Raw genomic sequence first — 22507 nt, forward strand, 5'->3', positions numbered from 1 at the left:
CTGTGCCCAAACTTTGGAGCTCCCCCACAAGTGACCCCATTTTGGAAACTAGACCCCCCAAGGCACCTTTCTAGATGCATAGTGAGCACTTGGAACCCCCAGGTGCTTCACAAATTGATTTGTAATAATGAAAAAGTGAAAAAAAAAACACTTTTTCATTTTTATGAATCAATTTGTGAAGCACCTGGGGTTCCAAATGATCACTATGAATCTAGATAGGTGCCTTGGGGGGTCTAGTTTCCAAAATGGGGTCACTTGTGGGGGAGCTCCAATGTTTGGGCACACAGGGACTCTCCAAATGCAACATGATATCCGCTAACAAATTGTCGGCTCAAATTGTTAGCGGATATCATGTTGCATTTGGAGAGTCCCTGTGTGCCCAAACATTGGAGCTCCCCCACAAGTGACCCCATTTTGGATACTAGACCCCCCAAGGCACCTATCTAGATGCATAGTGAGCACTTGGAACCCCAGGTGCTTCACAAATTGATTCATAAAAATGAAAAAGTGTTTTTTTTTTCACTTTTTCATTATTACGAATCAATTTGTGAAGCACCTGGGGGTTCCAAGTGCTCACTATGCATCTAGAAAGGTGCCTTGTGGGGTCTAGTTTCCAAAATGGGGTCACTTGTGGGGGAGCTCCAAAGTTTGGGCACAGAGGGGCTCTCCAAACGCAATGTGGTGTCCGCTAACAATTTGAGCCGATTTTCCATTCAATTTGTTAGCGGATACCATGTTACATTTAGAGAGTCCCTGTGTGCCCAAACATTGGAGCTCCCCCACAAGTGACCCCATTTTGGAAACTAGACCCCCCAAGGCACCTATCTAGATGCATAGTGAGCACTTGGAACCCCTAGGTGCTTCACAAATTGATTCGTAAAAATGAAAAAGTGTTTTTTTTTTCACTTTTTCATTATTACGAATCAATTTGTGAAGCACCTGGGGGTTCCAAGTGCTCACTATGCATCTAGAAAGGTGCCTTGGGGGGTCTAGTTTCCAAAATGGGGTCACTTGTGGGGGAGCTCCAAATTTTGGGCACAGAGGGACTCTCCAAACGCAATGTGGTGTCCGCTAACAATTTGAGCTGATTTTCCATTCAATTTGTTAGCGGATACCATGTTGCATTTAGAGAGTCCCTGTGTGCCCAAACATTGGAGCTCCCCCACAAGTGACCCCATTTTGGAAACTAGACCCCCCAAGGCACCTATCTAGATGCATAGTGAGCAGTTGGAACCCCCAGGTGCTTCACAAATTGATTCAAAACAATGAAAAAGTGTTTTTTTTTTCACTTTTTCATTATTACGAATCAATTTGTGAAGCACCTGGGGGTTCCAAGTGCTCACTATGCATCTAGAAAGGTGCCTTGGGGGGTCTAGTTTCCAAAATGGGGTCACTTGTGGGGGAGCTCCAAAGTTTGGGCACAGAGGCGCTCTCCAAACGCAATGTGGTGTCCGCTAACAATTTGAGCAGATTTTCCATTCAATTTGTTAGCGGATACCATGTTGCATTTAGAGAGTCCCTGTGTGCCCAAACATTGGAGCTCCCCCACAAGTGACCCCATTTTGGAAACTAGACCCCCCAAGGCACCTATCTAGATGCATAGTGAGCACTTGGAACCCCTAGGTGCTTCACAAATTGATTCGTAAAAATGAAAAAGTGGTTTATTTTTCACTTTTTCATTATTACGAATCAATTTGTGAAGCACCTGGGGGTTCCAAGTGCTCACTATGCATCAAGAAAGGTGCCTTGGGGGGTCTAGTTTCCAAAATGGGGTCACTTGTGGGGGAGCTCCAATGTTTGGGCACACAGGGGCTCTCTAAACGCAACATGGTGTCCGCTAATTATTCAAGCAAATTTTACAGTCAAAAAGTCAAATGGCGCTCCTTCCCTTCCCAGCCCTACCGTGCGCCCAAACAGTGTTTTTTCCCCATATATTGGGTATCTGCGTGCCCAGGGGAAATTGCACAACAAATTTTGCGGTCCATTTTTTCTTGTTACCCCTGTGAAAATAAAAAAAATTGGGTCTAAAGTAACATTTTTGTGAAAAAAGTTAAATGTTCATTTTTTTCTTCCACATTCAAAAAATTCCTATGAAGCACCTGAAGGGTTAATAAAGTTCTTGAATGTGGTTTTGAGCACCTTGAGGGGTGCAGTTTTTAGAATGGTGTCACTTTTGGGTATTTTCTGTCATAAAGACCTCTCAAAGTGACTTCAAATGTGATGTGGTCCCTAAAAAAATGGTTTTGTAAATTTTGTTGGAAAAATGAGAAATCGCTGGTCAACTTTTAACCCTTATAGCTCCCTAACAAAAAAAAATTTTGGTTCCAAAATTGTGCTGATGTAAAGTAGATATGTGGGAAATGTTATTTATTAACTCTTTTGTGTGACATATCGCTCTGATTTCAGGGCTTAAAAATTCAAATTTTGAAAATTGCAAAATTTTCAAAATTTTCGCCAAATTTCCATTTTTTTTCACAAATAAACGCAAGTGATATCGAAGAAATTTTTCCACAATCATGAAGTACAATATGTCACGAAAAAACAGTCTCAGAATCAGGGGGATCCGTTGAAGCGTTCCAGAGTAATTACCTCATAAAGTGACAGTGGTCAGAATTCTAAAAATTGGCCCGGTCATTAACGTGCAAACCACCCGCGGGGCTTAAGGGGTTAATGACATATATTACATAACGTATTTTACTAAATGACATCATGTAATGACCATGCTTATCGAATAAGCAAAGGCCCGATTCATCATTGCATTTGCTCCTGTTTTTTGTCTCGTTTTGCGTTTTTTTTGTTTGGACCCAATTCACTATTCTATTTTTGCCTTATTTTAAGGCTATTTTATATGTGCTCGCCTGCTTTTCTTTTGTTTTCTGTTTTGTGGGCAGAGTTTAGCAATTACAGATGTTTTGCCTGATTCATCAATAGTAACTTTTTAGAAAGTCACATAATGTAACACAACTCCACTCCAGTCCCCCCTGGTGTATTTTTGATGGCAGTATTTTGGTGCATTTTTTACGTCATGTTGCTGAAGAAATTCGGTGTTCGCCTGAGCATACTCGCAGAAAGGGTTAACAGAACATACTCGCTCATCACTAATGCCAAATTCATGAATCCTGTGCGCCATTTTGAAGAATTTAGCAGCAAAAACAAGTACTAATAACACAAAACAAAAAAGGAAAGTGACTTAAAAAAAGCAGCAAACGATGAATCGGGACCAAAGTTTCGTGGACATGTACTTTTTAAATAAAATTTTAGATGGAAGGATTGAATAAGCTAATGAGACTTCTTTTATTATAAATCATACTGTAAATGTATTTCTTTTTATAACTACCTCTAATAACCAATTTAATAGCATAGATTTTTCCCAATTTAGTAGTGATGAGCGAGCATGCTCACTTCTGCTCTGTACTCGCCCGAGCATCTCACTGCTCAGCGCTCCGCGACTACTTCCGAAATGCTCGGCCGGGAGCTCGAGTCCCTGCTCCGCATGTTTGGCGCTGTTTTAACAGTGAATAAACATGCAGAGATTGCCTGCCACTCACTGTAATGCCGTAGCCATGTTGGTTGTAGCATTACAGTGATTGGCTGGCTGCATAGCGTTATCGGGTCTATATTAGACTCTGTGACCCTATGCACGTCACAGTCTACCCTTCAGACAGTCAGAGTAGGGAGAGGTGCTGCTTAGCTAGGGACAGAATTGGCAGTTTATTAGTTAGGTATAACTATTCCACATCTACTGCAATAAATATATATATATATATATATATATATATATATATATACACACAATTGAACTAACAGTCCTTCTAAGGATTAATCCAGCTGCATATATTATTCCTGGTGATAGTAGGAGTTAGGCAGGCAGAGTTTGAGGACAGTGTATACAACAGAAAAGGAGCAAGTTCTGTCTTCTGCTGTTACAGATATCCATAGCCCTAGAAATCAGGGCTACTTTTTTATTTCTTTTGCTCTTAATCCTGATTATTTATATCTATATCGCCACTGCCTAAAACTGTGGTCATCAGACGTGATCCGATATTACTGCCGTAATAATCGTCACTTTTTTTGGAGCGTGCCAAATATCACAGTTTCATTGAAAATGGGCAAGGGACGGGGAAGTGGATGTGATGCTAATGGTGCACGCAGAGGCCGAGCCCTTTGGCAAGATTAAACTGTGCCTGCTGAGGGAGCACAACAAACACCCACATCATGTCGAACTACATTCCGGTCCAAATTCTAGGGGGCCGCGGAACACCACTCTTGAAGCCAGAGCAGTGTGAAAAGGTTGTTGGTTGGATAGCAGATAATGCTTCCAGTCAGTTTGCCACCACCACCACCACCCTGTCTTCCACACGGTCCAGTCTCAGTAGCCGTGAGTCTGGACTACATATTCCTCACCCTCTTCCTCCTTTCTCCCAGCATGCCGAGTGCCCAGAGACAAGTGATCCCAAACTTGGACACTCTGAAGAGCTGTTCACTTTTCCATTTATAGATTCGGGCCTCTTGCCCAGCCCACTTCATGTAGTGATGCCCAAATATTTGAGCAGCCACAGTCACACGAAGGTGACTGTGGGAAAGTGCAATTAGTGTTGCAAGAGGTGAATGATGATGATGAGACACAATTGCCAGCAAGTCAGGAGGAGGCCCAGGATGCGTACGTGGAAGACGAGGTGGTGGACAATGAAGCCACTGACACAACCTGGCAAGGTGACATGCATAGCGAGGACAGCAACACGGGGGGCGAGGGAGGCGTAGCAGCACAACAGGCAGGAACAAGCAGTGGGGTGGCCACAGACACACGGCGGGCAACTGTTCCCCGGAACACCAACACAAAGGAAGTTGCCAGTCCAACTGTTAGGTCTTCCAGAGTCTTGCTCTTTTTTAAAGACTGTTCAGATAACCCCAAAAAGGCCATTTGCAACATCTGCCATGCCAGCATCAGCAGGGACAGCAAAACTACCAGCCTAACCACCACCAGCATGCTCAGGCACATGACAGCAAAGCACCCGACTAGTTGGGTCGAACACCAGGGTCCAGGATCAGTGTCTTCGGGTAACACCATTGCCTGTTGTGCGTGCACGCCAATCCTCTATCCATGGTGCAGGCGAAGATTCCTCCCACCCTGCACCTGTCGTTGCTCACTCGCAACCACCACTCGCAACCACGTCCTTGTCCCAGCGCAGCGTTCAGTTGTCCCTACCTCTGTCCTTTGTGAACTGTGGGGCATTGGCTGCATATTTGCGCTTGCTTTCAGAGCTAAACTACCATATTTCTAGACTGCTTGCACTTGAAATGTTGCCTTTTCGGCTCGTGGAGAAGGAATCTTTCCGCAACCTCATGGCAGCGGCCATCGCTTGGTACTCTGTCCCCAGACACCACTATTTCTCCTGGTTTGTCATCCCCGCCTTACACAAGCAAGTGTCCCAGAACATTACCCGTGCCCTCAACAACGCAGTTACGGGGAAGGTCTACCTAACCACAGACACATGGACAAGTGCTTGTGGGCTGGGACGGTACATCTCGCTGACGGCACACTGGGTTAATATAGTGGAAGCCGGCACCCAGTCGGACCCTGGGATGGATCACGTCCTCCCAATGCCGAGGATTGCTGGACCTGGGTCAATCAGGGTCACCCCCGCATTCAACAGCTCCTGCTCCTCCTCCTCTTCAGCCTCCATCTTTGAAATGACCACATCAGTTGGAAGCTGGAAGCACTGCAGCACTGCATCGGCCAAGTGACAACAGGCTGTGCTGAAGCTAATGTGCTTAGGGGCCAAACCTCACACCGCTGCAGAGTTGTTGATTTGACAGCTGTAACAGAGCAGGCAGATCTGTGGCTGTCACCACTGAACCTACAGCCAGGCATGGTCATATGTGACAATGGCTGGAACCTGATGGCGGCTCTGAAGCTAGGCAAGCTTGCACATGTACCATGACTGGTCCATGTGCTCAACCTAGTGGTTCAGTGGTTTCTCAAAACCTACCCAGATCTGCATGATTTGCTTGTGAAAGTACGCTGCGTGTGTGCCCATTTCCGAAAGTCTCCTACAGCTTCCGCCGCCCTCGATGTGCTTCACCAGCGTTTGCAGCTTCCAGCTCCCCGACTGGTGTGTGATGCCACCATGCATTGGAACTCAATGATGCATATGTTGGGAAGCATTTGTGAGCAGCAGAGGGCAGTACCAGATTCAACATGCCCGTCAGTATTCAGGTCAGCCTCCGCATATAAGAGCTGATGAGTGGGCATGGAAGTCTGACATCTGTGCCGTCCTCCAAAACTTTGAGGACTCCACGAAGATGGTGAGCGGCGATGACACCATAATTGGCGTCACCATATCGCTTTTCTGTCTACTGAAACACTCGCTGCTCACAATTAAAGAGGAGGCGTTGCCGGCAGAGCACGATGAGATGGAGCAAGGAACCATACAGAGTGATGCCACACAGCCCAGCCTCATCTCATCTCAACTTGGATTGGGTGATTATGAGAAGGAGGAGGAGGAATAGGAACTGTTTTCCTGCGCTACAGACAGTCCTATCCACACAACAGTCATACCGTCTGTTCAGCGTGGATGGCCTGAGGAGAGGGAGAATGAGGAGGAGGATGAAGAGGAGGAGAGCATGGACAGTCGTCTTCTTGGTCAGGACAGGGATGACTTGGCTGTTGGCAGTCTGGCACACATGGCTGAGTTTGTTACACTGCCTTTCCCATGACCCTCGCGTTGTACGCATTTTGACCGACCGTAATTACTGGTTGGTCACACTTCTAGACCCACGCCACAAGGAGAACTTTCTATTTCTCCTTCCCGTGGTGGAGAGGTTTAATAAAATGTTGCAGTACCAGAAGGCCCTTGTTGAGGAATTAAAAAAAATTCCCATCTGAAAACGCTGGTGACAGAGGTCACAGTTCCTTGGACAACCAAGGAGTACAGGCGAGGGAGACACAAATATGATGCAGCAGTGGCAGGGGAACACTGTCAAAGGTGTGGGACAGTTTTCTCAGACCCTCCCAGCGCCCAGGCCCTGATGCGTGGGGTATTCTGATAAGGAGGGAAAAGTTTTGGAAGATGCTGAAGGAGTAACTTGCCGACTGTACCAATGTCCTTCGTGATTCCTCTGTGCCTTATAACTATTGGGTAACCAAGCTGGACATGTGGCATGAACTGGCTCTCTATGCCTTGGAGGTCCTGGCCAGCCTGCCGCTCGCGTTTTATCAGAGCGGGTTTTTAGTGCCACCGGGGGCATTATAACTGATAGGCGCATCCACCTATCAACTGAAAATGCCAACAGGCTGACTCATCAAAACGAACAAGGGCTGGATTGGGCCAGACTTCTCAACACCATCGGATGATAGCAGCAGAATATAAACTCAAATCCAGTGGCATTTTTGGGGGGTCTATTCCCATGCACCTCTTCAAACCCAGACATGGGTATACGCTTCTTGATTTTGTCTATTTTCTGTTGTCCTCCTCCTTCTCCTCCTCATCCTCCACCACCATATCACCAGGGTGACTGTGATGCAACACCCACATAATTTTTTTTAAGGGTGTTTATGATGCCCGTAGGAAATTTTTTTAGAGGTCTACCTCTAACATTCTGTATGTTATATAGAATGTTCATGTATGTTTTTCAGCCCATGAACTTAGTGCATGGGCATTACCAGTTTGGAGACCCACTCCTTAACAATGGTAACAATTTTTTTAATGAGGCCCTCCTTGACGTCTCTTCAAAGGGGGTATTGGAGTGCGTCCTAATTTTTGGCAGCCCTCGAACTTTCTGCATATGCAATAACAGTAGACGGAGACCCACTCCTTAATAATTGGAACAACAAAGCATAGCCGGCTGATGGCCCTCTAACAATAGTAAGAGCTACCTGATGGCCTTGTAAAAATAGGCTTTGTGACTTTCACAGTCCCTCCTTCATAAATGATGTGTCTGATCATGTCTCACACCACATGGCCAGATAAGGTGTTAAAATGACATTTACGGGTGAATGTATTTTTCACCGTTGAAAGCAATGCAAAAGTGCAAAAACGCATAAAAAACACTACATGTGAACATAGCCCAAGGTATGGAGGAGCATTTTTGGTTTTGGTTATTTATTTTGCCTTATATAGAAGTAATTACCCTGGAAAGAATGTTCCTTAACATTTTTTCCATTTTGGCTTAAAAGTGACGTAATACTCTGACAACATGTTCACAGCAGTGACCTGGGAGTCAGAGATGCTTCCAGGGGTCTTCCCCATGCTGTTCCTATATCATTTTGGCACTTTTCCCATCGATTTGGCCAATTTTTCCAGGGGGCCGCCGGAAAAATGTTCGAGTTTGCCATTGACTTACATTGGGCTTGTTCCTCGGGTCGAGCACCCGAGCATTATGATTTGCTCGACTCGAGCAATGAGTACCCGAGCATTCTAGTGCTCGCTCATCACTACTATTTAGGTTACTATTTTATGAATGAAATTGAATGCCTAATTGAGTTTAAGTTTAAGCACTCAGCATTAATGAAGGAGACATTAAGTGCAGCTCTCCAGAAATTACATAATTAGATGGCTGAAAGTAGGTCAGAAATGTATTCTTTTAGATGATCCCTATGGGCTTCACCAATTAGATGGAACTCCACTCACTGCAGAAGTTCTTGTTCAGAAGATTGCTAAGAGAATATATGAAGAGAATGACAGAGGAGTATTTGACAAGATTGTTTCCAAGCTCCTAAACGTTGGTAGGTGAAGATTTTTCATACCTACAAATTATCAATTAACCAGTTATTCCCTGCAGAAAATATTGGAACATTTCCTTGTAATTTATTCAGGGGGGTCACCCAGAAGGTAAATTAATTGTAGCTCGCTCAGATATGTTTGTCACAGAGGCAATAACCCATTTTGGCCTTGTGCTTGATGATGTAAAGTTTGCATGCAGAAAAGCTCATACTGTAGGTCTCTGTAGAAATTGAAGCCACAATGATGACTGGCTGCAAACTTTCTCTAATTTTCATTTTATTTTAGATTGATTGAAGTAACAAAAAATCTGTTGCATAATGCAGTTTCTAAAAAACTTTTCTAATTGCATATACTTACACAGTAATGTGTGATAAGTGAGAATTATGCAATGCATGCAGTAGACCTTTGTTTTCTAGATGTCTGTACATATCTATATATAGGTATACATTTAAATGTACAGTAAATTGTTTGTGCAGTTAACCCCTTCACGACCTTGGCTGCATTCATACGTCCAGTTCGCCTGGTACTTACCAACCTTGGACGTATGTATACATGCAGGCGATTTTGCGCGCACAGAGGTTGTGTACGTGCGATTGCCGCCGGATGTCAGTTGATTCTGACAGCAGACACCCGGCACCAGGAGCGGTACCCACACCGCTCCCGGTGCTTTAATCCCCTAAAAGCTGCGGTCAATATCGATTGCAGCATTTAGAGAATAGGCAGAAGGAGGAAGCCCCCTCTGCCCTCTGATTGGCGCCCCACGACGTCATCGCATGGGCCCGATCGTTGTAATGATGACCCGACATTGTCATGATGACATCCAGGTCTCTAGAGCTAGCAAACTTGCTACATCATTATTTTTTTCTAGATCAGATCAGCACCATGGTCACCTCTGCCTGGATATTATGACATCATGAAGCAGCCGCTCACCCAGAACTTCTTAGCTACTTAAGGTGGGTACTTATGAATATGTCCTGGTATTCATTGATCTCTTCCCTTGGTTGCCTGAAGCTTGGGCAGTGACCAAAATTAACGCAAAAGGAAAAATAAAAAAATTGAAAAGTGAGGTGGTTTGCAGATATGGAGTGTCCAAACCATAGAGAGTGACAGAGGCAGACACTTCACTTGAAAACTGATGAAACAGATCACGGCAACTCTGGGGATCGAACAGGCTTTCCATGTTCCCTATCAATCCCAAAGTAGTGGGAAGCTGGAACGCCTTAAAATAGTTGTCCACTACTATTTAAAATAGCCCAATTTGTTTTTATGATGAAAAGCAGCTTCTTTCTAATTACCACCCACTGCTGTTTCTGCCTGTGAGCTGCGCTATCACTGGCTGCTCACAGGCAGCATGTGACCCCCCCTCCCCCGCTAACCTATCATCATCTCAGGTTTGGCCTATCATCACCTCGCACCCTCATCAGGTTTGGCCTATAATCATCTCTCGCCCTCATCACGTTTGGCTTATTATCATCTCACGCCTTCATCAGATTTGGCCTATCATCACCTTGCACCCTCATCAGGTTTGGCATATCATCACCTCACGCCCTCATCAGGTTTGGCCTATAATCATCTCTCGCCCTCATCACGTTTGGCCTATTATCATCTCGCGCCCTCATCACGTTTGGCCTATCAGCATCTTGCGCCCTCATCAGGCTTGACCTATCATCATCTCAGGTTTGGCCTATTATCCTCTCGCGCCCGCATCAGATTAAGCCTATCATTATCTCGCACCCTCATCAGGATTGGCCCATCATCATCACTTGCCCTCATCAGGTTTGGCATATCATCATCTTGTGACCCTCAACAGGTTTGGCCTATCATCATCTTGCACTCTCATAAAGTTTGGCCTATCATCATCTAGCGTCCTCATCACGTTTGGCCTATTATCATCTCGTGCCCTCATCAGGATTGGCCTACCATTATCTCACGCCCTCATCAGTCTTGGCCTATCATCATCACTCACCCTCATCAGAATTGACCTACCATCATCTCGCGCCTTCATCAGGTTTGGCCTATCATCATCTCTCGCCCTCATCAGGTTTGGTATGTCATGACTTCTCGCCCTCATCACGTTTAGCCTACCATCATATCGTGCCTTCATCATGTTTGGACTATCATCATCTCGCGCCCTTATTAGATTGGGCCTACCATCATATCACGCCCTGGTCAGGATTGTACAAACAACGACCAACATATCTTAAGGAAACGATGGCTGAAACCTCGGTAAATCCAGAGTCAGCCAGAATAGTCTCATATAGCATTTAGAACAGAAAAAAACATGAGTACAAAGTGGCATAAAAAGTTAAAGTTTTATTTAGTCAATCTGTAAATAACTTACATTAATATATTAACATATGTCACCAAATACTGTATACACCAGCTGAGGTAATATTTGTTGGTGACATATGTTTGATTTTCGGTGATTGCCTGTGCTATTACGGGCCGATGTGCGCCTGCGCCGCTGCCCCCCGACTTCCGCGCATGGATTTGGCTATCTTTATCCCCTGTGTGTGGTCTCCGGATGCGTGACCGCACGTGCTGGAGATGCATACAGGGGGCGTGACGGCCATTATCCATGGGGCCGAACGGGTTTGGTACTGCCGCGCATGCGCCGCTTCAGGCCTTCATTTGATCCTGAGTTGCATGATGATGCTCAGTATTCATGGGGCAGAGCGGGTTTAAAACTACCACGCATGCTCCGTCTAAGATCCTTATTTATCTTGAGCTATGTGTTTCAATCACATGACGCACCATGTGACCAATTGTGGGTGTATTTATAAAGGTCCTGTTCATGCTCTTTCATTTACCTGTCTCTTGATGAAGCTTTTTACAAGCGAAACATGCATCGAGACACCTTTGCCACCTGTCCTCCGTGTCACCCTGGACACCATATACAATTGTGGTAAGCATCTGGTAAACCTGGGTTTGGTTTAAACATTTTTATGTGCTCCACTTCTAATATACAGCCTTATTCTATCCAGTATATCTCTGGAAAGATACCACACTATGTATATGGACTCTATCTTTTTAGCTTGGGTATGATATGCCTTTGCAGGTAGGACTGCGTTTTTCTTCCAGCACATTGCACTTTGTCATGTATTACATTAATATATCCATAATATAAATATAAGTTATTTACAGATTGACTAAATAAAACTTGAACTTTTTATACCATTTTGTACTCATGTTTTTTTCTGTTCCTCATCAGGATTGGCCTACCATCATCTCGTACCCTCATCAGGTTTGGCCTATCATCATCTCGCACCCAAATCAGGTTTGGCCAATCATCATCTGAAGCCATCATCAGGTTTGGACTACCATCATCTCGCACCCTCATCAGGTTTGGACTACCATCATCTCGCATCCTCATCAGGTTTGGACTACCATCATCTCGCGCCCTCATCAGGTTTGGACTACCATCATCTCGCGCCCTCATCAGGTTAGGTCTACTATCATTTCGCACTCTCATCGAGATTGGCCTATCATCATTTCGCTCTCTCATCGAGATTGGCCTATCATCCTTTCGCTCTCTCATCAAGATTGGCCTATCATCATTTCGCTCTCTCATCAAGATTGGCCTATCATCATTTCGCTCTCTCATCAAGATTGGCCTATCATCATCTCGCTCTCTCATCAGATTTGGCCTACCATAATCTCGCACCCTCATCAGATTTGGCTTATCATCATCTCGCACCCTCATCAGATTTGGCCTGCCATCATCTCGAGCCCTCATCAGGTTTGCCCTACCATCATCTCACGCCCCCTCATCAGGTTTGGCTTATCATTTCACGCCCTCAGCAGGTTTGGCCTACCATCATCTCGAGGCCTCATCAGGTTTGACCTATCATCATTTTGCACCCTCGTCAGATTTGGCCTACCATCATCTTGCGCCCTCATCAGATTTTTCCTATCATCATCTCAGGTTTGGCATATCATCATCTCGCGCCATCATCAGGTTTGGCCTACCATCATCTCGAGCCCTCATCAGGTTTGTCCTATCATCTCATGCCCTCATCTGGTTTGGCTTATCTTGCGCCCCCATCAGGTTTGACCTATCATCATTTCGCACCCTCATCAGATTTGGCGTATTACCATCTCAGGTTTCGCATATCATCATCTCGCGTCCTCATCAGGTATGGACTATCATCATTTCGCTCCATCATCAGGTTTGACCAATCATCATCTGGAGCCATCATCAGATTTGGCCTACCATCATCTCGCACCCTCATCAGATTTGGCCTACCATCATCTGGAGCCCTCATCAGGTTTGGCCTATCATCTGGAGCCTTCATCAGGTTTGGACTACCATCATCTCGCGCCCTCATCAGGTTTGGCCTATCATCTCGCTTCCTCATCAGGTTTGGCTTATCATTTCATGCCCTTATCAGATTTGGCCTACCTTCATCTCAGGTTTGGCCTACCATGATCTCGCGCCCTCATCAGGATTAGCCTACCATCATCTCGTGCCCTCATCAGGTTTGGCTTATCATCATCTCGCGCCCCCATCAGGTTTGACCTATCATCATCTCAGGTTTGGCATATCATCATCTCGCGCCCTCATCAGGTATGGCCTATCATCATCTCGCGCCCTCATCAGGATTGGCCTAACATCATCTCACGCCCTCATCAGGTTTTGCCTATCATCATCTCGCGCCCCCATCAGGCCAAACCTGAGATGATGATAGGCCAAACCTGATGGGGGCGCGAGATGATGATAGGCCAAACCTGATGAGGGCGCTAGATGATAGGATAAACCTGATGAGGGCGTGAGATGATGGTAGACTAAACCTGATGAGAGTGCCAGATGATGATAGGCCAAACCTGATGAGAACGTGAGATGATGATAGGATAAACCTGATGAGGGCTCGAGATGATGGTAGGCCAAACCTGATGAGGGTGCGAGATGATGGTAGGCCCAACTTGATGATGGCGCAAGATGATTATATGCTAAACCTGAGATGATGATAGGCAAAACCTGATGGGGGCGCGAGATGATGGTAGGCCAAACCTGAGGAGATGATAGGTTACGCGCCCCCATCAGATTTGGCCTATCATCTCCTCAGGTTTAGCCTACCATCATCTTGCGCCCCCATCAGGTTTTGCCTATCATCATCTCAGGTTTAGCATATAATCATCTCGCGCCATCATCAAGTTGGGCCTACCATCATCTTGCGCATTGATCAGGTTTGGCCTATCATCATCTCATGCCCCCATCAGGTTTGGCCTATCATCATCTCAGGTTTGGCCTATCATCATCTCGCGCCTTCATCAGGTTTGGCCCACCATGATCTCCACCCTTGTCAGATTTGGCCTATCATCATCTCGCGCCCTCATCAGGTTTGGCCTATCATCATCTCAGGTTTTGCACATGTTTGTGTGAGTGTGTGTGAGCGTGTATGTGTGAGCTTGTCTGAGTGTGTCTGTGTGAGCGTGAGTGTGTGTGTGAGAGTGTGTTTATGTGAATGTTTGTGTGAGAGCGTTTGTGTGAGTGTCTGGGTGAGTGTGTGTGTTTATGTGACTGTTTGAGTATATTTGTGGGAGTGTGTTTGGGAGTGTTTGTGGGCGTGTATGTGTGAGCATGTTTTTGTCAGCGTGTTTGTGTGTTTATGTGAGTGTGCTTATAGGTTTATGTGAGAGTGTTTGAGGGAGAAAGTGTGTGTTTGTGAGTGTGTGGGATAGTGTGGGTGTGCATGTGTGGGCGTGTTTGTGTGTGGGCGTGTTTGTGTGTGGGCATGTTTGTGTGAGTGTGTTTGTGTGGGCGTGTATGTATGAGCATGTTTTTGTCAGCGTGTTTGTGTGAGTTTTTGTGTGTGAGTGTTTATGTGAGTGTGCTTGTATTTGAGTGAGTGTGTTTGTGGGAGAAAGTGTGTGTTTATGTGAGCGTGTGGGATAGTGTTTGTGTGGGAGAGTGTTTGTGTGGGAGAGTGTTTGTGTGGGAGAGTGTGAGAATGTGTTTGTCTGAGTGTGTTTATGTGAGTTTGTTTTAAATTAATGTGAGTTAAATAGTTAGAAAAATCTGATACTTTCCATAAATTATTAGGTGTAATTTAAACATTTTGCTATAAAAAAAAAACAGCCTCCTCCATATCCACTCAAGCTGTCTTATCCATCACCAAGATAGATGCGTTTTCTGCCATTTAGGTAGAAGTAATCTTCAAACAATTTGCTTCTAATTTAGACAAAGTAGCTAGAAGGTATATCTTGCAAACCCTACATGTGATGTTTGCCTATTAAACAATAGTTGTAATATGTATTTGCGAAACTTCCATTTTCTATATGCCTGACCTACACTACTTCATTTTTTAGCAGGTAGTAGTACATTGATAGTTTTTGTGTTTAAGAGTGCGTATGTGTGTGAATGAGAGAGCATTTGTGTGAGAGAGTGTGTGTCAGTGATAATTGTGTGAAGCAGTGTGTGTGAGATTGTGTGTGTTTGTGTGAGAGAGAGTATGTGTGTAGGAAAGTGTGTCTGTATGAGAGAGTGTGGAGTGTGTGTCTGAGAGTGGGGGTGTAGGATAGTGTGTGTGAGAGAGAGTGTGCTTGTGTGTAAGAGAAAATGTTTGACAGTTTGTGTGTTAAGAGTGTGTTTGTGTAAGTGTGTGTTTGTGTGAGATTGGGTGAGTATGTGGGTGAGAGAGTGAGTGTGTGTATGAGAGTGTATTTGAGTGTATGTGTGTGAGCGTGTCAGACTGTATTAGAGTGTGTAGGAGAGTGTGTGAGCGAGTGATTGTGTAAGAATGTGTTTGTGCAGGAGTGTGTGAGTGAAGGAGAGATGGTGTGCATGTGAGAGTGTGTAAGAGTGTGTGTATGTGTATCAGAGAGTTTTTGTGTGTAAGGGTGTGTGTGGGATTGTGTGTACATGTGAGCGTGCATGCGAGAGTGTGATTGTGTTTGTGTGTAAGAGTGTGTTCGTGAGTGTGCATGTGAGATTGTGTGTGAGTGCGAGAGAGTATGTAAAAGTGTGTGTGAGAGTATGCTTTCGTGTGAGAGTGTGTGGAGGGGAGAGTGTGTATGAAGGAGAGTGTCTGGTCTGAGAATGTGTGTGTGAAAGAGTATGTTTGTGTGAATGTGAGTGCGTTTGAGTATGCCTGTGTGTGTGAGTGAGAAGTTTTTTTGTGTGTGAGAAAGTGTGTGGAGGGGAGTGTGCAAAGGGAAGTGTGTGTGTGTAGGAGAGTCCAAGAGAGAGACTGGAAGGAGACAAAGCGCAGATATGGAAAAGATAGCACAATTGCGCTCATCTGGTTTGCATTCTGTACACACAACCACTGAAAACACTTAAGGCTGCTGCAGACCCACGAGGAGATAAAAGCATCGATACTAGAAAACAAATGTCAAATCATTAAACCATTTACAATTAGAGTGGCATTCGTCATTCTTCCTACAACAGCGCAGAATCCACCCATTTGTTTTTCAGTATCGATGTGTGTAGGAGAGTGTCAGAGAGTGAGAGTGTCTAGAGAAAAAGAGTGTGTGTGAGAGAGTGTCTGGTCTAAGAATGTGTGTGTCTGTGTGAATGTGAGAGTGTGTGTGAGATTGGGGGAGAGAGTGTTTTTGTGTGTGAGAGAGAGAGTGTGTGTGTGAGACAGTGTGAGAGTGAGTGTGTATGAGAATGTGTGTTTGTGTAGAAGTGTGTGAGTGGGGGAGATTGTGTGTAGATGTGTGTGTGTAGGAAAGCGTGTGAGAGTGAATGTGTGAAAATGTGTTTGTGTGAGAGTGCATGTTTCAGAGTGCGTGTGTGGGTGTAGGAGCGTGTGAGTGTGTTTGTGTGAGGGTGTGTATGTGAGAGATTGAGCATGTGTGCTTCTGCAGAAGTGTTTGTGTGAGAGTGGGGGAGAGTGTGGGTGTGTGTGGAGTGTGAGTGTTTTGTGTGAGGGTTTCTGTGTGTGAGAGTGTGTGTGTATGAGTGTGAGAGTGTCTGGTCTGAGAGTACTTATATGTGAACGTGTGTGTGTGAGTGCCTTTGTGTAGGAGAGAGTGTGTATGTGGAGTGCCTGTGTGAGTGTTTCTGTGAGTGAGAGAATGTGAGAGAGAAAGTGAGATCGAAAGATAGTGTGCGTGCGAATGTGTGTGTGTGAGAATGTGTGTGTTAGAGAGCGTGTGTAGTATGTCAGAGAGAGTGAGTGTGTGACGGTTTGTGTGTGAGAATGTGTGAGTGTGTGTGTGAGTGTGTGTGTGTGTGTGGCTAAGTGCCCATGATGAAGAAATGCTGCATATTTTTTACGCTTCTCCCTGGCAGGAAAAACGCATGCGGATTTTACATGATTTTTTCCTGCCAGGTAGAAGCGTTTGTCAAGCGTTTTTGCATGCATTTCTGCATGCGGGTTATCAAGCGCTTTTCCAAGCGATTTTAGCATCAATTGGAAAAGTGCTTGACAACTTTGGTCACACTATATAAATCCATGCAACCGGCATGGATTTATATAGTGTGACCAAGTAATAGTTAAAGAAAAGAATAAGAATGGTAAAAAATAAAGATTATACTTACTTTCCGATGGCCCCTGGTGTTTTCTCCTCTTCGTCCGGTCTGTTGTGTGGGTCGTGGTGGTGTGAAAGGACCTGCCATGACATCATTTAGTCACGTGACAGGTCACGCAACCACAGACGGTCGCGTGACCTGTTTCATGACTAAATTACGTCATGGCAGGTCCTTTCACACAACCGCGACCCATACAACAGACCGAACGCATCGCTGAGGAAACCGGGGAACATCGGAAGGTGAGTATAATCTTTATTTTTTATTTTAAATTCTTTTTTTAACAGGTTCTATGGTACCCGGGTCTGGAGGAGAGTCTCCTCTTCTCCAAACCCGGGTACCATCCGCACATTGGACCGTATGATATCCGCTTGTGAAAATGTGTTCATACGGATATTATGCGGTTCAATGCAAGTCAATGGCGGCAATTACGCTGCGTGGCCGCAAAATTAATGGACATGCCGCGTATTTTTCCGCAATGATAATCCGCAGCGGAAATTTCCGCAGCATGTGCACAGCACATGCGGATTATCATTGGGGACCATGGGGCACGTATTACCAAGCGTTTTTTAAGCGTTTTCGCTGCAGAAATTCCGTGGCAAAAACGCTTGAAAAACGCATAGTCGGCACGCAGCCTGAGAATATGTGTGTGAGAGAGAATGTGTGTGTGTGAGAGAATGTGTGAGAATGTTTGAGTGTAGGTGTGAGTGTGATAGAAAGAGTGTGTGTGATATTCTGTGTGGCTGTGTTTTTAAGTGAAAGATTGTGTGGGTTTGTGACTGTGTAAGTGAGAATGTGTGTGTGCGAGTGAGTTTGTGGGAGAGTGAATGTGTTTGTGTGTGTCTTTGAGAGAATATGTGTGTGTGTGAGAGAATGTATGTGCGCGTGCATGGTAGTGTATGTCTGTGAGAATGTGTATTAGAGTGTGTAAGAGTGTGCGAGAATGTGTTTTTGTGAGTGCGTGTGAGCGTGATAGTGAGTGTGTGAGAGGGTGTGTATGTGAGAGTGTGTGAGTGTATGTGTATGAGAGTGTTTGATAGAGAATGTGCGAGAGACAATGTGAATTAGAATGTGTAGGAGAGTGTATGTGTGTGTTTTTGTGACTGTGAGATAATGTGTGTGAGACAGTGTGTGTGCGCACGTGATAGTGAGTTTGTGTGAGAGAGTGTCTGTGTGTGAGATTGTGTGTAGGAGAGTGTGAAAGAATGTGTGAGCAAGAGAGAAAAAGAGAGTCGGAGAGTGTGGAGGGGAGTGTGTGAGAGTGCATACATGTGTGTGTCAGTGAGTGAGAGTTATGCACACACACAGGATGCAGACATGACGTACGGTACGCAAACATGCACGCATACAGAAGGCAGACATGCACACACAGTACGTAGACATGCACTCAAACATGCTTGCACACGGTACACATATATGTACACATACAATACGAGACACGCACATATACAAATATATACACAGATAAGTACACATACAGGCATACGTACATATACATATTTGAAGACAAATTTACAGAAACTCTGCTGTGAACTCCCTAAGGTTAATGCAGTACAGCTGGCCTGTTCACATAGAGGTAAACAGTGGAAACCCCCCACAAATTACACGATTTTGGAAACTAGACCCCTCAGGAACATATCTAGATGTGTGGTGAGCACCTTGAACCCCCAAGCTGCTTCACAGACGTTTATAACATTGAGCCGTAAAAATAAAATGTTCACATTTTTCCCCAAAAAATGTTTTTTAGCCCACAATTTTGCATTTTCATAAGGGTAACAGGAGAAATTGCACCATACCATTTGTTGTGCAATTTCCCCTGAGTAAGCCGATACCCCATATGTGGGGATAAACACTGTTTGGACACATGGCAGGGTACGGAAGGGAAGGAGCACCAGTTGACTTTTTGAATGTAAAATTTGCTTGAATAATTAATGGACGCCATGTCGCGTTTGGGGAGCCCCTGATGTGCCTAAACAGTGGAAACCCCCCACAAGTGACACCATTTTGGAAACTAGACCCCTCAAGGAACTTATCTACAGTTGAAACAAGAAGTTTACATGCATATGTGTCTTTTTATATAGTGTATGTTTTTCTCAATATCTGACATGAAATCAGAATAAACCTTTCCCGTTTTAGGTTAATTAGGATTACCATAAATTTTAATATTTGCCAAATGCCAGAATATATTCTATAATATAATAAAAATAGTATGTACCCCAAAATGTTACCAATAAGTAGTGTGGAGAGAGCACTTAATTTACGGGGTGCATGTCTCCTGAATCACAAGCTGGGCACAATGTATGGGGGCGCTACAATATATGGGGGCACAATGTATGGGCACTAAACTGGCATATTTGCATTTCTCCAGAAAAAAAGCTTGGCGTGGATGTCACAACATAGTAACTGCAGCCATAGATGAATTCATTGAGAGGTGCAATTTCTACAATGGGGTTACTTTTGTTTTTTTTTGTGCTATACTGGCACTTCAGGGCTCCGCAAATGTCGCACGCAAACTATTCTAACAAAATCTGTGCTCCAAAAGCCAAATAGCGCTCCTTCCATCTCAGCCCTAACAGTAGTGTGGCCTAACAGTAGTTTCTGACGATATATAGGGCAGCACCTCATTAGGGAGAAAATGCGCAATAAATTATGCAGTCCATTTTCAACTATTAACCCTTGTGTACCTGAAAAATTTGCAGCAAATACAAAAATGTAATTTTTACCACTAAAATGTCATATTTCCATATCTCAATCGTATAAAATTCTGTGAACATATGGGTTCAAAATACTCACTCCACCCCTACATGAATTCTTTAGGCAGTGAAGTTTCTAATATGGGGTCACTTGTGGGGGATTCTGCTGTTCTGGCACCTCAAGGGCTCAGCTAATGGAGCCCACAATCTATTCAAACGAAATCTGCATTCTAAAAGCCAAGTAGCGCTCCTTCCCATCCGACCCCTGCTGTGTGCTCAAACAGTAGTGTACAACCACATATTGGGTACTGCCACATTCAGGAGAAATTGCATAAAAAAATATGGGGTCCAATTTCTCCCATTACCACTCGTGTAAATTATAAATTTGGTGCTAAAACAGTATTTTAGTGGAAAAAAAACTATTTTTTGTTCTCACATCTAAATGTTATAAAGTTTTTTGAATCACTTGTAGGGTAAACATGCTCAGTATACCCCTAAATTAATTCCTTAATTAGTTTCCAAAATGGGGTCACTTGTGGGGGTGTTTCTGCCAGGGCTGTGGAGTCGGTAAGCCGAACCTCTGACTACGACTCCAACTCTGATTCCTCAATTTCCATGACACCGACTCCGACTCCCTCATACATGGCTCATGTTTAAGTGATAAATTTACTGTAGCACAGATTCATCTCAGCTAAAAGTCTAGACCCTTAGATCAGGAATAGGACATTTCATAACTTTCCCAAATTCTTACGAAAAAAAATATTCCCCATAAACTGCATTGAACTACTGTACCCAATTTATTATATAGTTTAGGAGTTGGAGTTGGTCCATTTTATACCGACTCACCAAAATGGACTCCGACTTCGACTCTACAGCCCTGGTTAGCGCTAATACCAGGCCCCGGGTGCTGACAACTGTCATCAGCCTTGCCTGGTCTTCCTGCGACCTGCAAGACCAGGCAACGCTGATGATAAAAAAAAAAAAAACTGTGGACTCCCACCATATATTTTATCCCCTTAGTGAGCAAGCCAATTTTGACCTTAGAGGGGTTGTTCACTACATTTTATCACCCCCCCCCAAAGCATTCCCCTGGGTCAAGCTGTCAACCGTGTGTCATCAGTGTGCACGTGTGTCATTAGTATGCATGTGTGCGGCACGCACGTATATCCTTCGTGCTGCCAGAAAAAATTACATGCCTGCAAGTTTTTCACACGGACACGTGAAAAAACTGACATTCATGCACCACCATTGAATACAATGGGTGTGCGTGTGTCCGTATTTGCAGTCCTTAAAAAGTGGATGTGTGAAGGTAGCCTAACGCATACACTTCACATTCTGTGTGTAAATAGACAGCACATCTATACTACAGATATGCAACCACCACATATACTCTATGGATTAAATCAGTATTTTTTTAAGAGAAAACCAGGAGTGAAACAAACAGATAAAATCTATCTTGGAGATACCTGTTCCGACTCCTGATTTTGGCTTACAAATTCCTGACCCAAATCCAGGCCAAAATCTGTCTGTGAAAGTGTCCACAGGATGGCGGCAGTAATATGGGACAGTGTTTTTATGATTTCTCCCACAGTCCCTGCAGCAGCTTCAGCCGCACAGTAACAGATGTGATACCAGGAGCGAGGGGTGACACCTGCTGCAATCCTTGTATACTGCGGCCATTGTACTGGGGTCCTAGAAAGTTATACCACAGGGAAGGTAGTGGAGAGAGGAATACGGACCGGATCATTGACACTTATCTGTCACTTTGTGATTTACTGATCTCAGGCTCCGCAGGAAAAGCTCATCACAATCTTCCATCTGTGGCCTGGAGAAAATGCTGCTCTTGTTTGGCGTCTAAGGGGAGGACACATCTGCCGGTGAGACGATTGCTCTGCTCAAGTGATCGGCTGCAGCTGGTGCGAGTGGAGGATCAAGCGATGTCATAAGGCAGAAGGCGATGAGGTGAAGAGAGAAGCCCAGGACCAGAAGAGCAATTCATTATTGTCTGTGCTTTGAAAACATCTTCATTTTCTTTGTAATCTGGAATAAATATTTATTTAGAAACTTCTCTCTGATAGAACAACCACCCCCGATATACCCAGCACAGGATGTGCCCCGGAATCTCTACTATAGTGCACATGATATAATCTATATATGTACTTCATGGTACAAATGGTGACAAGACCACTACCTGCAGCCACCAGTAGAGGGAGCGCCGGAGCGAGCTGCATAAAGCCGCACATTACATGTCCTGTGAATACATTTACCTGGCGGTAGATGGCGCCGTTTTAAAAACATGAGTAAACAAAATCAACTGTCGCTGGCCAGCGCTGGCCACCAGGCTCCTTCCCCCAGCTCCAGCACAGTGACGGCCGGGTGGGCAGGCGGCCCCTAACATCGCCCTATGCCTGCCCCCCGCCGTCGGTACCCCCTGCGGTGTCAGCGTCGCCCGGTACAGAAGCCGTCGTCTGTCACCTCTGCAGCACGCAGGGTACTTCTGGCAGTTGGAATCCGGTGCTGCGACGCCCTCCCTGGGCTGCTGGGGGTTACTCGGAGCCGGGTCAGTGTAGATGTGGTGGGGGGATGCAGTCGTGGCCTCGACCCGTTCCGTGCCC

At 44.9% G+C, this 22507-nt stretch overlaps 1 long non-coding RNA gene across 1 annotated transcript in view; it reads left to right on the forward strand.

Annotated features, from left to right (window-relative positions):
• Positions 1 to 21956, forward strand: part of LOC141165168 (uncharacterized) — a 62604-nt gene extending 40648 nt beyond the window's left edge. Inside the window, exons 3-5 of the long non-coding RNA XR_012251075.1 lie at positions 8615 to 8725; positions 9592 to 9676; positions 21678 to 21956. This is a non-coding gene — a long non-coding RNA (uncharacterized lncRNA). The remainder of the gene's footprint in view (positions 1 to 8614; positions 8726 to 9591; positions 9677 to 21677) is intronic.
• The last annotated feature ends 551 nt before the right edge of the window (positions 21957 to 22507 follow it).

Source organism: Phyllobates terribilis, unplaced genomic scaffold (genome assembly GCF_046119375.1).
Source record: "Phyllobates terribilis strain yellow unplaced genomic scaffold, ASM4611937v1 Scaffold_11__3_contigs__length_659146591, whole genome shotgun sequence".
Classification (NCBI taxonomy): Eukaryota; Metazoa; Chordata; class Amphibia; order Anura; family Dendrobatidae; genus Phyllobates; species Phyllobates terribilis.